We start from the raw sequence: 15,145 nt of genomic DNA, 5'->3' as shown, positions 1-15,145 counted from the left end.
ATTACATGTTATAGGCTGGAAACTCCTCCACACCCTATACGAAATCTGAAATTATTATTTATTAATAACAATTACTGATTTTTATTGCCCTCTTGATTTCCTAAATTTAGGGCTACGCAGTTCTTATTTTCAGGCTGACAAGTATGTCAGTGCTCACTCCACGGACATTTCAGCAGCCCTCCCACAGTCTTCACCTTTAGTTTAGAAAACAGGCCTGAAGTTCACAAAAGTAGGGGAAAGCTGACCAAAACAAAACTGTTCAAAAGCTGCTCTCCTTCCTACTACGGTAAGTCCAACCGCTCTAGTTCATGAATACCAGAAGCAGCTACAGAGGGTTGTAAATCAACTTTGTAACAAACGTACAGGGTATATTTCTGAGCTAGAGAGAGGCAGGGGTTTTCCAGCTATTGTTTGCCCAGAGCATTTTACAAGAGGGTACAAACACATTATAATTAGCACTGATGGAAATTGGTTACAGAGTTCTTGGAGAAAGACAAGGTTGGGGCGTTGGGCAAGACAGTCAACAGATGTTAATTCAATAGCTGTCCCATCGATAGCAAGCTGGATAGACAAAAAAGTTGAGAGCAGACAAAGAATACGAACTGAGCACTCAAGGCTGGGTGGAGCATAGGAAACAGTAGAGGCAGAAGAGTCAGCAATACACACAAGACAGACCTTGCATACAGTCATAAAGGTAAGTATTAATGCCTTTTTCTTTTGTAGAACAGAAATTAACAAGTTACTCCTGCACAGAAGGTAACTGCCATCATTTCAAGGACAAAAACCAACCAAAGTTATAAAGAGGCAAGTGTTTCATTGGATTCGTCGTTGCTCTTAGCCTGGATTCATTTTTAGACACAGGCATTTAGTGAACACATCCATTGAATCCTGCAACATCTACTCTAAGTGAATGAACTACATCTTCTAAAAAAGCCGCTACCCTTTAATTTAATTTTGCGCTAATTAAAACCAAACGCGGTTTCATCTGTGGCCATCTACCATCAAAAACCAGACTCCAGAACTGAGACAGACCCAAGAAAAAGCAAAACCTCAGCCCGCTTCGGAATCATTCATGTTCAGTGTTGTACTTGCTCTGATCAACACCAAATTCAGGTGGGAATGCCATGAGCCACATCTGGAACGGGAGAGCACTTCTACAAGCAGCCCTTCCTAGGTGCTTCATCTGATCCCTATTGTACTCCCCAAATCCTTTGTTCTAACGCCTTTCCGACACAACTTTAAGCAGCAGTATTACCCCCACGACGCAGCAGTACCCGAGTGGCACAGTAACGCTCTTACAGAGCCATATTGTTCAAAAGGGCTTCCAAAATCTTGAGATGTTATTTTATATGAACATGGCACATGAAGAAGGGTAATGCAATTAAGTCTGTATACTAATAGGAGTTACTCTACTGTGGGCACCAGAGAAAGCAGGGATTGCCTTTTCTTGCGTGTCCACCCATAACCCACTCTAACCAAGAAGTTATATGAACAAATAATAGCACTAAGCAACAATACAGGGGGTTCTCTACATTTGAGAGAATCTCGTCTGTAAAATACCCACACAAAAATTACAAGAATTATCTAAAGTGTAAATAAAATAAATTCAACAAGTGAATATCTAAGTCGATACATTGAAATGGTTATCAGACAAAAAAATTCTGGCTTTGCAACAGTGACTGGTCACTTCTCACTGTCAGACAAATCAAGATCCACCCTGCAGAAAAATAAGCCTCAAAACAGAATGTGAGATTTGTTTCATTTCAGAAGGTTCCTGCACCATTAGATTCTTCCCTAAAGAAGAGACTTCATTGTTACGGCAATTAGTATTCCTCCACCCCAGCAAAACGCAAGCAAAGGGGGAAAAAAAAAAAAAAGCTATGAAAGGGTAATCTAGCCATTTCGCAGCTTTGCCTCCTTACTCCACCCAGTCTCTTCTCTGCTCAATGGCTGCACACAGCATCCATAAACATGGTAATATCAAAAGAAACACACAAAAATGAGATCCCTGAGAACAAGCTAGAAATTTGCAATAAATCTTTCTGTTTAAAAATATTTTCTTTGTTTAGCTCCCCAACATAATTTTCCTATTTAACAAAATTACTCTAAGGGCAAATAACATTTTGATAGCAGACCCTCCCTCTTCCGAAAACCAGCCAAATGCTGCACAATCATTTACAAAATTATCATCACTGAACATAGGTTCTTTAACCCCCATTTCTAATACTATATAAACAATACTGTCATAGGAATATACACTTAAAAGAATCTCTACGTAAATACATAATTCACCCAGGTCAGTATGGCCAAATATTTATTCACAGTAAAATAGCGTTTATTAAAGATTTTTAATATAGCTGAGATTAACCTTCCACCATCCCCTGGTTAGGTAATTCATTATGAATTGACTTGACCTGCAACAACCAAGCCCTCTGCTGCAGCACTATCAGCAAGGAAATTTTACCAGTGATACTATGGCAAAGAAATGGAAGGTGTCACATTATTATTGGTATTAAAGGTCAGGTTTAATTGCATCCACCTTAACCAACCAACCAACCAAAAAAATCTCACATCCACAGAACTGAGTAAACCCTAAACTTTTTAAGGGAGGCACCACTCCCACCCCCCAACTTCCATCAAAAGCCCTGCCTGCACATAACCTCCTACCGAAACAAAAACTCAAGAATAGCAATAAATAGAGCATTTTAGCAAACTCGATTGCTACTAAAAGGTTTTCAAGCAAAGTCTGTGTGACTGTAGACAACCAGGCAGCGATATGACCCCAAGAAGGAGAGATTAGACCTCCCTCCCCCGTTTTTACTGCAGCTGGTTCTGAAGGTCTGAGCCACCTCCTATCAATGTTTTCCCTGCTACAGCACTGCAGGAAAACGGGGTGGATGTGAAACAAATTCTTAAAATACCTACTCCTTCCCCCCTGTATTATCAATTCTCGTTTTGTTTTCCGTGCTGCGGCCGACTCTGGAGATCTGGGCCATCTCCTGACAAACGCCTGCCTTGCCCTCGGAGAGGACGGGGGAGAGGAGAGGAGGGGGAAACCCTCCAGGAGGACTGCGGGGAAGGGATGCTCGGCATCCTCTCCGGCACACACACACCAGACTCCTCGGCCCAGACTATTTTTTTTTTTTTTAATCATTATTTGCGCCTGGCCCATTGCCTCCTCCCCGGTATCTTGCTAAGTCACCAGAAGAAATGAAGCGGCCTAAGCGGGGGGGGAAGGACACGGAGGCCGGGAGAGCCGGAGCCCACCGCAGGGGCTCCTCTCCCCCTCACCCCACCCCGCTCCCTTGTCTGGCCCACTCCTCCCCCGCGCCCTGTTTTCCTGCTAAGTCACCGGCAGCGAGGACGGCGCTGGAGCCCGGGAAAGAGCCAGCGGAGAGGGGAGGGAACCGCGCCCGGCGGCCCCCACCCCACCCCGCCGCGCCGGGGCGCGGGGACCGTCCCCCGCCTCGCCTCCCTCCCTCCCGCCCCGTCGCCCTGCCTCCCCCGCCTCCTCCCCGGCTCCCTCCTCACCAACGGGCGCGGCCGCCATTTTGAGAGCGAGCTGGAGAGAAGGAGGGAGGGGGCAGGAGAGGGAGCGGAGGGCGGGGAGCCGGAGCGCAGAGGAGGGGGGAGAGAGAGGAGAGGAGCGGAGAGCCGAGCCGGCCGCACGGCCCGCCGGGCCCCGCCGCCGGCCGGGACAGCCTCCCGCGGGGGGCGACGGCGGCCGGGGGAGGGGAAGCAGGCAGGGAGGGAGGGGAGGCGCGGCCCCGGCCTTACCCGAGCCGCCGCTTCGCTCTGCTCTGTGGGGCCGGCGCCGCCCGCCTCTCCCATTCACCGGTGCGGCGGGGCGGGGCGCGGAGGAGGGGGGTCCGGGGGGGGTCCCGGAGGCTCTCGCCGCTCGCACCGCTCCGCTCCGCGGTCTGTCAGTGGCGCCCCGGCCGCCAGGAGGGAGGGAGGGAGCGGCGGGGCCCGCCGCGCCACTGCGCATGTGCGGGGCGGGGGCGGGGACGGCCGCCGGCCGCCATCTTGGGGGGCTGAGGCGCAGGGCGCGTGTCCCGGCCTGCCCCGCGCGCGCCCGCCTCCCGGCCTGCCCCGCGCGCGCCCCGCTGCGGCCTGCGGGCAGGGCCCGGCACCGGCGGCGGGGCCCGGCGCACCGGCCCAGGCCCCGGCCTCCCCCCGGCTCCCCTCGGCCTCCGCTCGGCCTTCCCCTCCAGCACCAGGCGTTGTAGCTCCTCCTAAGCGTCCCTTCCCAGGCGCCCGTGCTCCTCACGCTCCGGCTGCTGTGGCAACCTGCTACCCTGTCACCCCCCACCCCCCCATCACCGTTCATCAGTGCTTTAATTAGTGGTAAAGCTGCCTTAGTGATGTCAAAAAGAAGCTGTAAATATCCGCGAAGAGACTTAATACCACTGGAGGGGCTGGGAAGAGAAAAAAGGCAGAGTAAATATATATTATTTCCATTTATCTGTACAGTGTAGCTTGGTTCTCCAAGCTTCTCTTCTCAGGCTGTCCGCACCACCAGTGCTTGCACGACGTGAAACACGCCATAATCTGCATCGGTGCTGTGCAAAGCGACGGGAGAGAACAGTGAGACGGGGCCCGGTGACGCAGCGTGGCACAGCTCCTCGCTCCGGATAGCCGCGAAGGAGCCGATGCTGGCTTTGTTCTAACCAAACTGGTGCAACTGCCAAGAATAGTCTTAAAGCAGAGTTCTGCTGCTCCTTTCTGTGGGCCGTTGCATCTGGCCTCGCTGCACAGGTACACTGCTATGGCGTGTTCTGGCTTGTGTGGAATCTGCTCCTGAGAAAGCACTATTTTTAGTGAGTAACCTTGTCCCACAGACCTAGAGTTCCCAGGTTTCAAAGAAGCATGCACATCATTTGTGACCGTTACCTCTGCATGTCTGGAGATCCAGGAACTTGGCGTGTCCCTGTATAACTTGCTAGTGCACATTCAGAGTACCAGTATGAAAAAAATCATGCTTTACGCTTGGAATAGAATGTTCCCATAATCTTCTACGAACCCTGCTTAGTTAAATCTCAAAATATCCTTGGTCTAATATATCAGTGTTCCTAGTGGTAAACTGAGGCATAGGCCACTGATAATTTAATCCACGTGCTCACAAGAAGTGACTGACAGAAGAGAGTACAGAGTCCTGGAGAAACGGGCTGCCGCCTCCCTCAATTGCCATTTGACGTAGTCAAGCAGCGGTGTACATCAGAAGCCAAATTCTCCCCTCAGTTTTTGATTTTGCAATCCTTATGCTCATCAATGGTTTGAGTGTCAGTGGCAGCAGTCCTTACCCAGGTGCGTTGCAAAGTATTCTGTTAGGCAAACGCCAGAGATGAGCTGGCAGTGGACCCAAGCAGTATAACTGCTTAATCGCAGTAAATCCAGATGCAGAACAGAAAGAGCCCTGCTGTTACAGGAAACAGTTACATGTGTCACTATCAAAGACCGGTGACCAAAGTCACCTCTAATGTTGGCAGGCGTAACAGCATAATACAACATTTAGCATGGGCCATAAAGTTTTCTGAAATGCTGATTTGAGGAAATAAGTCATTGCACATGTAAAGTTATCCGTATAGCAAAAACTTGAAGAAACTTCAAGGGACACTGAAAATTTCATAATCAAAAGCTGTATGGTTTTATCTGTTTCTATTGTAAGTAGCAACTGAGATTACTAACACCTAAAATTTATGTAATGAATCTCTGTTTATGTACTGAGGGCACTTGACAGGGCTCTCTGTCAGCTTCGCTGTTGTGCTATGGCTTATGGTCAGTCACTTTCTCTTTTGTTTATGTTGTTATTTTATATAGCAGTAGGCAAGAGAGGGCTATTTAAACCCAGAACACAATGCAAAACTGCAAATGCATCCAGGACAAATTTTGGGTATGAACCTGCATTTAAGTTTGTTTTTTTTTTTAATTGACTAGATTACAAGTTTTAGATCCATTTAAGCCTTGAAAATTTCTTACAGTTTACACCCAGAGATGATGATATCACAGACATTCCCAAATACACCGGTGACATTCAAAATGGACTAAAAGTATAGAGTAGTTCAGATTCAATATACTGATTAATATAACTAATGATGAGATAAACAGTTGGATAAGTCAGTAGGCCAAATTTCCAATGAGGAGACAATGCAGTGTGACTCTGATCCTTTTGTTAATGAAAAACAATCAAAACAGAGCAGCATGTGTCAGTATCCTGTACCAACATTTCAAGGAAGTGTTCAGATACTTTCCAAAAAAGGGGATTAGATCTGGCCATACTGTTGGGGTTTTTTTTCCACCCCGTATTTCTAAATTTCTCTGCTGACCACTGGCCATAGCACTTCAGAGGTAACATTCCCGGTTCCCACGTGAGGCACATGTCAGTGGTATTTCATAGACCTGTCAACATGAGAAACACACAGGATCAAAACTGCAAATCGGCGTGATCCTTCGTGCCACTCAGGTATACAGGAAAATAATGTGTCCAAATGAAGATTATTACTCCCCACATTCTAAATCCTAGGGGGTGTTAGCCATTGGTTGATTTTAGCCTCTTAAATTGTTCTCTGGCAATTATACTTCTAATTTTTAAACATGTTAAGTACATTTTCTTATCTCTTAGGAGGCATACAGTCATTGGCTCGTTTGTTTTTTAATGTGCTGATTATAAATGGGCAGGCCTGCAAGCAGCTTAGAGCCTTCCACTCCTGCTGTTAGTAAAGGATATGAGCCCTTTTCACATTCAGGTTAATTACCCATAAGCATGTTCTCAGTTATATCATTGTGCGTGTAGCTCACACCCTGAAATCCAGCGACTTTGAACTGCTGATTGCAAGCCTTTGAGCCCGATGGTTCAGCCATTTTTCCCCCAGCCATACAGTCTACCTGTCTAGTCTGTATCTCACCAGTTTGGCTGTCATGATACTGGGAGACCACGTCAAAAGCCTCGCTGAAGTCAAAGTAAACAACATCCACAGCTCTCCCCTTGTCCGTAGAGCCGGTCATCGCACTGCAGAATATCAGGCTGGTTGGGCGCGTTGAGCACAGTCTGCCCTTGGTCAATCAGTGCTGGCTGCTCCCAGTCATCTTCTTGTTTCTTGTGCCTGAACTTGGCCTTCTGGAGGGTCGGCTCCGTAACCTTCCCAGGAGCCGGGATCAGGCCGGCCAATCTGTAATTCTGTAGAAGTGCCCATTATGTTAACTGCAAGCAGTGAGCAGGACATCTGCAGAAACAGGGACTGAAATTTAGGATAAGACTTTAAAATGGTATGCCAAAATTACCTTTATTTCAGTTTGTTTGCAAAGCAGGCAAAAGTGCTTTGACATTCTCAGAATTCTAATATATCAAGCATTTTGGGGTGCATACTCAAGTGATAATTAGCACCTACCCAAGAAATTAAATCCATTTCAAAGAGATTAATGAATTTTCCCAACGCTTTTATGACACAGATATTTTATTCTCCTTTTACAACTGGCTTTCCTTGTAATATCATTGCTTGATACTGGGATAGAAAAAAAAATCCCAGCTCCCAGCACGGCTGAACTACGAGGAGTCTCAGCGCCCATTTCTCTTGATAGTCTCCTTGATTGCCACAGTGTACCTTGATAGTAGAAAACACATACCCTCCGCTGCCGCGGGGACGTGCAGATCCAAATTGCGTAGCTCCTTCTGATTCCAACTTCAAATTTTTCTTCGGGATATTCCTAAAGTCAATGTTTACAACTTGCACAGCCACGCTTCAGAGTGAGCCAGGCTCCTTCGGTGTATTTTTCCCATGTGGGGTGGCACACACAGCTGTATCTACTACACCGGAGATTACGTATTTCAAAATGTTACATCAAACCTCGCTAAAAGGTTTCTGCTAAGCACTGAAAACCTCATTCATTGATCATTCCTATGCTGCCTATGAATGAAAGTTGTCATTAATATTCTATGTGTCTACATATTTGTGTAGCAAAACATCCGTAGCGACTGTACCACTGCAATCAACTAATTTACATGTTGCAAGTCCATCTCGGTGCCTGACCTACAAAAGCTACAAGCTGTCACAACTACAGAGCTTTGAAAGATAAAAAGTTGTACGAAAATGGCTCCACAGATTTGAACTGAAAGATTGACTCCGTTTTAGGTTGGGAATAAATTCTGGTGACACAAATACTGTCGTAACTAGGTGCCTAAGCACCTAGGAAAATTAACTTCTAGCTGTGTCTTGCTGTTCAATTTAATGAGTCAATGGGCATGTCTACCTGTGTCATTAACCCTGTCCTTGGAGTAAATCACAAGAAGTGAGAATTTTCTCATCTTTTTGTTCACTACTGGATAGTGACTTCTCTGTGGCTCAAGCAGGACTTGCCTCTCAAACGGCAAAATTGTCCACTTTATTGTTTTCATAGAGGGAGGTTCATGCAAAAGTTTCTGCCATTGCATATTTTTTAATTTTAACATCACTTGGGGTTTAACTTAAAGATGTTGAAAAAATTATTAATTTTGCAACCAAAACAGAGAGAAAATACTTATGTGCAGGAAAATGTGTTCCCAATGCAAAACATAGCACAAAAGCGTTCAGATTCCATTTTAATGTATATTCAGATTTTAGAAATCCTACTTCCAGTACTCCTGTGGCCTTCCCTATAAATTATCAACAGAAGGGAGAGGGCAATCTGTAACTCTGTCCCTCTCTACCCGACCTTCTTAATAGCATTAAAAAGAAGAGAAGATAAACCAATCCGGTCTCTAATGTGCTTCAGTATTGAGAACCTTGGCCTTGCGCAAAGTCTTCACCCTTCACAAGAGAATTTTTTACTGAAGTTAACCCCCTTTCAAATTTATTATAAAGAAAGTGAAGTGATGAAATTTTCAGCAAGCCTTCCATTTTTACTACTAGAAGTTCACATGTCTATATCTCAACTTAACTGGTCATCGTGCATAGGTTATAAATTGTTTATGCTACTAACGGTGACGATGTTGTCTTTCTATACCTTGATTCAATAGTCTGTGTTTCTATGGATATTATTTTCACATGGGTCCTTCTTTTAACTCCCGTGTTAGCCCAGCAACTACTTTTCCTAGAGCCAAAGGACGAAAGTCCAGGTACAAGTAGCATTTCATCAGCTTATCAGTTTTGGTTTTACTGGCTGTACCCTGACAGAGGACCTTACATAAACTTTATTGCTCACCTTTGAAGTAGAGCTTTGTCTGACAGCTGTAAGCCTGGCTCACTTGTGAGGTCACAATTTATCTGCTGGCTATTTTGCGTTTTAGTGAGGGTATAATCAGTGTCGGCGGGGCCTCACATTCCACCTCCTCTGTCCCCATACAGTGAGATATTAAAAGTATCCTTTTTTGTGATGCTGTGCCTATAACAACCTTGACAAAGTTTTTAACATAAGCGTACTAATTGCAGGTATTTATTGCCATACAAGAAGATGTTTTCTGTTTCCAAGTTTTTAAAATTTATATGAGAATTACACTTATTCAAAGGATGAATAACTTATTTTTTAAATTTGTATTTAATATTTTCAGCACGTTATTCCTTATGTCTTCAAAATGTTCTTATGAGTTAAAGTGAGGGCCAGGAACATGTACATTCCAATTAAAAGTACAGTAAAGCAATGCAGGGATAATAAAAGATCCGCCTTCCAATCTAATTGGGCATGCACTTTTGCATGCAAAAGATGCACAGAGTTTTCATGCTCGTCTAGAGGCGTCCTACAGCTGAGCATGCAGATTAGGTCATCATAGACTCCCGGAGCTAACTGGAATAATTTGTGCGCATAAGTACCTGATTTGCATAGAAAGCTGCTGCAAATGCGCATGCAGATATTTCAGATCAGATAAATCATTCATCGGTCTTACAGATATGTTTCTAAGCATGTTGCAACTGCAATTAAGCAAAGTTTGAGGTGCTCTAAGTGCGAGCCTTTGTTGTGCCTCAGCATCACTTTTTCGTTCACACCTGTAACCTTTAGAAATCACACTCCAGAATGAAATAAAATACACTAAGTATACAGATTGTTAGGAGTCGCGATGAAAGGTTGCTTCACAAATTTGGGTATCAAAGTAAAAAAAGCAGCTATAAGAGTTGGTCAGTATAAGGGTTGGGGAAAATAGTCCAAAGCGTGTTAGCATGAGGTAGTAGTATTAAAAGAGGGGAGCACAAACTAACATCAATGTATTCTTAATCCATAGTTATCCCAGATTTGGATTAAACTGCCTTCTGGAGGGTTTTTAGGGCCCTTTTTGTATGGAAGCGTTTACCTTTGGTCACAGCATTTCTCCTTCTAATGGGTTGATATTTTAAAAAAGCCTGAGGTAAACTCTTCCGCCAAGTGTATTAATGGAACTGCTGCTAAGTCAAAAGCATAGTTAAAAACAAAGCAAATGTGTTGCTTTTTTAATTCTTTAAATTCCATTGCTAATTATAGTAATGTGTAATCACGTATGTTGTTACTGCTGACACTATCCACCCCCTTCTAAATTCCTTTCACTATATTTCTTTTCACTTGAAATAATAAAGCACTGCCGGCAATGCTAAATGACATTATTTGCATTTTATATGATCATCATACAGCAAAGGGTAGTTTCATTGCACTCAGCCTAATATTAAAAGTTGTCCTCGTGTTATTTTTCATGCTTTTATAATTATATTGTTTATCTAGCATACATAGAAATCTGGAATTTGCTTCTAAGTTAAGAGTTTCTTTCCTCTGAATCATTTTCAGCCATACGTGTTAGTTTGTTATTGCAGAATCACCAGAAGCTCTTTAAAGTTCTGCTTTTACAGCAGAAATCTGTTGCTCAAGATATTGTAAAACAATAGGGTATGGCCTCTGCCCCAAGGACACTGCAGCGTTCTAAACACAGTTTTAACAGTACAAGTATCTTTATCTAGTTGATCCATGAAAATTAGAGAAAGGTGTTCTTCATAACGTCATTTCCATTATGGATGTGGGAAATGGAAGAAGCTGTATAGGAACTGTAACTTGCGGCTGTCCTAAAGGACATTTATCAACAGTTACTGCCTTTGTAGTCGTTGCATGCCTTGCTGACATGACATCTCACTGCTCTCGCCAGGTGCAAGAGTGAGCTGAGCTGACTTGAGGAGTGAGTTGCTGCTTCCCCAGAAGGATGATGGACTTTGCAGCTGAAGTTACGACCAAGCTAACAGAGGAGATTTATAACGTGCAGGCTAAGGTATGCAGGAAGCCTCGTCAGTAGCTACTTGAAAGACGATTTTTAATCTTACGTGTCTTCTAAACAAAAATATAATCCTGAACAGAAATACTTACCTCTTACAGGCAAAATTAATGCTCTTTTCCTAAAGTACAATCTATCTAACTAATAAACCTGTTTCAAACTTTAATAAACTGGCATTCCAGTCCCCCAGTAAAATCAGCAACATTTTACAAAAAACAGAGCTATTCAGAATTGTAAATGCCATACTGATGCTTCATTTTTTTAAATTTTAGAATATTAACTATTACCAGAAAATCCAAATTCTCTTTTAGAATAGAAATTTCGTAACTATTGTTTCTCAGTAACACGATGAATGTTATTGGTCTAACTAGAAAGCTTAGGAGTTAAAACAGATGTGTGCTGAGACTGCTGTCAACTTTTAAAAAGATGGCCCAGGTGTCTTTCTAATAGGAAGGAATATTGCGGCTTCCCTACTACCAGGAGGTAGGTGGCTCATGTCTTATGATTCACATACATAAGAATGTCCCATGAACAACCCATGCACAGATACTCACACGCCCTAATCAAATTATATGTTTGACACATTCTTAAAATGAAACTTTCTGAATGCAATTATACTTGTTCGTTGGGCCGTGATTCAGTATTATGCTAGCCAGTAATTAAATACTTCAGTGGAATTTGGCTGTTCTTCATAGCATCTCTCATAAGGAAACAGTAACCTTAGCTTGCTTTTTTACCACTGTTTTTCCTCTGGAGAACAGTTATAATTAATATTATGTTATCTAAAAATGGGTTGTGAGGAAGGACCACTTAGAGACATCGCCTGTCGTAGTAGGTATTTTCTAGTAAATGTACTGAAAATTGTAAATGGAAGAAAAACTCTGAGATTTAAAACTTTTGTCAGACAGCAAATCCACAAAAAGAAGCCCGGGTGGGGCAGAGCGCTTGCTGTTACTGTTGGGATGCTGCACTACTGCTCATGTGGAAGTTCAGCCTTGACAACTGTAAATGACAGAAGCAGTAAAATGATTCATTCTGTAGTACACGAATACCTATATTTCTTTAGTTAATCCCTTCTGGCTGAAACTGTAATTCTGAATAGCGAGGAAAATGGTAGAAAGAAGGAACATCGGTTCATTTTTGGAAAAGTTACAAATTATTAACACTGATACACTGTGATGTTGTCCTGTGCTTTGTTCTCTCAATAACTCCTCTCCTTTTGGGCAAATCACTTAACCTCTTTTGAATGCATGTAAAAAATCCAAAATGCCAGCATTATTAATTCAGGTTTATGAAGTTTGTTTATATTTATGCTTCAATAAATGTCACCACAAAAATAATTTTAACAAGTATTGGAAAAAATCTCTTTCAAAACCAGTGTTAAAGCTGTAGGTGACTGTGACAGAATTAATCATCTCACTGGTCTGGAATGTTTAGAGCAGAAAGTTAATGTGCATTCACACGCTACTGGCTGAAGTGCTTTCTCAGACCTTTGGTATACTTCCATTATTTGTTCTAAGCATAACTTAGTGCCCTCAGTGACCTTATTATGTTTATATATATCATTAAAAAAAAGATACATTTCAGGATGTGACCTTTTTTGCCCAGGTTAGAAAGTGCACTTAATTAAAAATGCTTTGGAAAGGATGAATTGTCCTTGACTCTCTACTGTATTTTCTGTTTTCATTCCAAATAGGAAACTCTAAGCAAATTTCATTAAAGTAATGTGTGTTACCTAAAAAAATGATGAAGACTGAGTTCTATGGTTTTAAGAGCTCTCTATGAAAAAAGGGAGTAGAACATTACCTGAAGGCAAAAAATTAGCATCCAACCATGACATAACATTTTGCAGGCAAAAACTCCATTGGTTTCAGTTAGAGCCGCACTAAAATAAGATCATAGTTAGGTAACAGAATGTTTTATTGAATGGTTTCATAATTCAATAAATTATTATATGACCGAAAGAGACATAGGACAGAGTGGTCTCAGCAGATGACAGGACATGATTTTCAGAGTGTTCACCCTTTATTTTACATCAGTACTCTTTCTAGCTTATCCAGTAATGATATAGCACTTTAACTGGGAACAAGATGTGAGGCGGGAATGATGAAAATTACAGTTGCGAGGTTCACTTTCTTACCATTTTAATGCGTAGTGACATCCTTGGTTAGAAATTGTGTTAATAAATAATGACAATTCTTGTTTGGAATTGAGAAGAGTTTCTAATTGAGCCTGATTTACTAATTCTTGAAAAAAATGGGAATGAACTCCTCTTTGGTTCATTTACAGAATCCCAGCAGATTTCCATTTGGCCTGGAGAGTTTTCTCTGTCCCCATTTTCAGGCTTCATTGTGTTATCTGTATTCGCTTCTTTATCTTGTATGGCAGCTTTTTCATTATTAAGCAGGCTCTGTGAAGGATATACGAGATTAGAACATTTTTGTCATTTTGTGGTACAAGACAATACAAAGTATCTCCTAAGATTTATGGCATACTGATAAAGCAGAAGATTTATTGATATAAAATATAACACATCTAATCTGTAGTAATCTTCCGAAAGGTTGTATTTATAGAGCTACTCTGGAATTGTTCAAAAACAAACAAACAAACAAACAATTTGCCTCTTTTAAGGATTTGTTCAGAAGGATGTGAACCAGCCGAAGATCCTGACCAGTGAGCAAGAGACTGAAAATCGCATAAATGAGAAGTCTGGGCTTGCAAAGTTGTTTCTTCCCATAGCAATATTTCCTAGGACTCTTATTTCTTAGGACTTAGAATTAATCAGGCCAATGGTATGTAACACAGCTGAAAGAAATATCTTTTGTTCTGTTTTAAGTTGGCAATGTAACCATAATTTAAACAAACAAACAAACAAACAAACACAAACAAACAGTGTTGGGGGAGAATGACAACTGGTTGACATATTATGCGAAAATAATTAAGTTAGGTAAGGCTGTTAAAAATAAATTGAATTATGGTAAGACAGTAATAACTAGTATGGCAGTCTGGACTTTAAAATTTTCATCTGTAGTAGATCAACAGTCAATTGTGTGAAATTCACCTTTCTGTAGCCACCTACACATCTGTAGGAACAGGCATTTACACAGCTGATAAATGCCAGTCTAAAAGCTTGATTCTGAAGCAAATACATAAGCAATTGCCGTTTGTCACAGAGGCTGTTGCAGAAGCAGAAAGAAATTAAGCAGCCCAGAAACTGCTAAGAGTTACTTTAGTAAGTTGAAATGAAAAAGTAAGTTTTGAGGAAAAAAATGAATCATTTGAGAAAAGTGGTTTGTTTTTTGGAGGGTCTGATCTTCTTGTACGGACTTCTGCTTTCTCCATCTCCTACCTTCTCCATCTACTGATGCTCAGGATACTTTCACCTTTTATTTTAATGTGAGCAGGAGTGGGCTCCACGTGCTAGCACAGCTTTCAGAAGCGTTCTTTGAATGTAGAGAAATACCTGTAGGCACTTCCAGCAACACGGCTTTTATTTTCATTTTCTTGAAAGAAAAGAAACAAGCACTGAAAATTGTGATGATTACATTTCGATATCCAAAGAAATCAGATAAGTTTTAAATGTCTAAGAACAAATGTTCAAGGGAAAATAAAACAAAAACCTTTCGACCTAAGACCTCAGTCTTCAGAGTGCATAACCCGCCAGATTCCCTAGGTTCACTGTTAGGTACTTTGTACAAACTACCTTTTTTAGTTCAGGGTGTTTTTCCCACAAGGGAATCCTTCCATGCTCCAAGTTAATTATGTTTCTCTTCTCTCAAGTTTCTTTACTACCTAGAAATTTAAGCTAATGTAGTCTATTTTAGGTTTTTAAAAGTGCTTAGCGCTATGATATCGCTGTACTAATCTAAAAAGATTATAAAAATCTGAATATGGGGAAGTAAGAGGACAGCTAGGGATCATCCTACTTCTCACAGAACCTGGTATCTT

The 15,145-nt window shown here is 42.2% G+C and overlaps 1 protein-coding gene and 1 long non-coding RNA gene across 4 annotated transcripts in view; one reads left to right on the top strand and one right to left on the bottom strand.

Annotated features, from left to right (window-relative positions):
* PAFAH1B1 (platelet activating factor acetylhydrolase 1b regulatory subunit 1) overlaps window positions 1–3,942 on the bottom strand; it is a 38,674-nt gene extending 34,732 nt beyond the window's left edge. For 2 of the 3 annotated variants that reach the window (XM_082328378.1, XM_082328376.1), the window contains exon 1: window positions 3,778–3,942. The gene's annotated coding sequence lies outside the window, so the exon portion shown is untranslated. Of the gene's footprint in view, window positions 1–3,531; window positions 3,574–3,777 lie in introns of those variants that run through there. The other variant, XM_082328377.1, reaches the window with a different exon arrangement.
* A 234-nt stretch (window positions 3,943–4,176) lies between these two features.
* Window positions 4,177–14,143, top strand: LOC309598265. Its single transcript, XR_014230018.1, has 3 exons — window positions 4,177–4,758; window positions 11,075–11,194; window positions 13,829–14,143. It is a non-coding gene; the product is annotated as an uncharacterized lncRNA (long non-coding RNA).
* The last annotated feature ends 1,002 nt before the right edge of the window (window positions 14,144–15,145 follow it).

The sequence above is a fragment of the Platalea leucorodia genome (assembly GCF_965183815.1).
Source record: "Platalea leucorodia genome assembly, chromosome: 16".
Lineage (NCBI taxonomy): Eukaryota > Metazoa > Chordata > Aves > Pelecaniformes > Threskiornithidae > Platalea > Platalea leucorodia.
Note: the sequence above shows the minus strand (reverse complement) of the source record. Positions and strands in the feature narration are given on the sequence as shown.